Below are 2318 nucleotides of genomic sequence, written 5' to 3' on the forward strand. Positions count from 1 at the left end.
CCCACCACGCAAGGTATATTAGAGATGGTTATGCACCATATTACCTCCCAAAATAAGAGAAATTAAGCACAATAAGTCAGATAAAGATAAATAGTGTATGATCTTACATACGTGTGGAATCTAAAAAAAAAGTAAAAACACCAAACTCATAGATAACAGAGAACAGATTGGTGGTTGCCATGGGGTGGGGGTGGGCGAAATGAGTGAAAGTGGTCAAAAGGTACAAACTTCCAGTTATAAGATAAATGAATCCTGGAGACGCAATGCACAGCATGGTAACTATAGTTAACAATACTGTATTGTATATTTGAAAGTTGCTAAGAGAGTAGACCTTAAAAGCTCTCATCACAAGAAAAAAAATTGGTAACTGTGTGTGAGATGGATGCTAGTTAATTAAACTATCACGGAGATCATTTCATAATATGTACATATATAAAATTATTAAGTTGTACAACTAAAACTAATACAATGCTATATGTCAATTATATCTCAATTTTAAAAAAGAAAAGTTATGATCTTTGGCCTCAAGAGTTTTGAATGAAGGATTGATAACCCATATTCCTTGTATGATAGACCATGGGAACCAGGCATTTTGCCAAGTGCATTACTCACATTACCTCATTTCATACTCACAGCAACCCTATGAGCCAGGGCCTATTATTATCCCCATTTTGCAGAAAAGGAAACTGAGATCACAAAAAGTAAATAACTTGCTCAAGGTAACAAACTTATAACTGATGAGGCCTGGTTTGAAGCTAAGTTCTTCCTGTTGGGACAATAGCATCTTGGTGATGGCCTTCGTGGGAATAGCTTTAGAACCAAGGTGAAGATGGAAGTCAGTCTATGGAGGCCCAATAAGAAGGAGCTGGAGAGGACATGGGACTCCAGGACTGAGTTATCCATCTGGGTACTGACAAGGAGGGGAGGGCAGGTGAGGGTCTGAGGTGACATCCAGGTCTACGGCCATGCCATCCTGAACAAGCCCGATCCCATCTGATCTCGGAAGCTAAGTAGAGTCGGGCCTGTTTAGTACGTGGATGGGAGATCGCCTAGGAAGACCAGGTGCTGTAGGTGTAAAAAAATAAAAAATAAGGGATTGTAAACTGACAAGGTCCTTGTAATCTGTGAGGTCAACCAAGGGTCGCCTTGCCTAAAAAAAAAAAAAAAAAATGAAGTGACATCCAGATCACATGGGCCCAGGTGGGTAGCCAGGATCGGGGGCTGTGGGGGCGTTGGGCTTCTCAGGAGAGCCAGGGCTTCTTATGGCTGAGGCTTCAGTTTGGAGAGTACAGGGCCCCAAGGAGTCTGGGTCCCCAACCTTGGCCTTTTAACTTGTCACCTACTCTCAGACATAAATGGCAACTTTTAGGCCTGTAGCCATTCCCCTTTCTGTTTAAAGAGGAAGCAGCCCCAGAAGGTCCCCTTTACATACTCTCTGTGGTGTGAAGAAGAGGAACCTGGATCTGATTTGGATTTTTTGAAGAAATCTTGCTTTGATGTGGTCCAATCCAACTTCTTCATTTGCTGCTCAGACAGGGACCATGGTGGCTATGCCTCCTCAGGGACCGGCCAAGGGGACTCTCTCAGCCAGAGACCCTTGAGGGTGGAGTTTCCCAGCCCTGGCTCCATGATTCCTGGGTGCCTCTGTTATCTCCAGGTTCAATTGATATATTGAAATAAACTTACTGTAAAAATAGACCTATGGGAAAAAATTAGCATATACTAACCAGTATTTTCTTTTTTTTTTGTTTCTTTTTTTTTTTGGAGAAAGGAAGAGGAAAAAAGAGCTATAATCTCTTTTAAAGATACCAATATCCTAAAAACATGGGCAATTAGATGATGTGTGAGGGAAGGCCTGTGTTCTTGTCTTGGCTCTATCATTTCCTCGCTGTATAACTTTGGACATATATTTTAAAGTCCTAATAAAATAGGGCTAAATATGTCCTGCCAAGATTTCTGGGAGGATTAAGCAAGATGGGGTCCATGAATGTGCTTTGTAAATTATAAAGCTCTGTGCAATGTTGAGAGGATCAATGCTGCCTGTTTATCATCCCAGAGTAGAAAATCTTACCATCTGACCTGCATTGATTCTGTTTTCCTGATGGTAAGGGGATCTGATAGGCATCATTCACAGTTACTCAAAATCCATACTTTCCTTCTCGAGGCCTTGATTTCCATATCAGTCAGGCTAAGTCAGGCCACGCTTCAGTGACAAATAAATCCCCACAGTTCAGCAGCTTACCACAATCAAGCTTTATTTTTTGCTCTGACGAGGATGGATAGAACCTCTTCCGTCATGTAGTCATGCTGTCAGAGCA

At 41.8% G+C, this 2318-nt stretch overlaps 1 pseudogene; it reads left to right on the forward strand.

The window, feature by feature from the left end:
* The first annotated feature begins 955 nt into the window (after positions 1-955).
* LOC111735970 lies at positions 956-1074 on the forward strand (annotated as a pseudogene).
* The last annotated feature ends 1244 nt before the right edge of the window (positions 1075-2318 follow it).

This window comes from Pteropus vampyrus, unplaced genomic scaffold (genome assembly GCF_000151845.1).
Source record: "Pteropus vampyrus isolate Shadow unplaced genomic scaffold, Pvam_2.0 Scaffold15, whole genome shotgun sequence".
Lineage (NCBI taxonomy): Eukaryota > Metazoa > Chordata > Mammalia > Chiroptera > Pteropodidae > Pteropus > Pteropus vampyrus.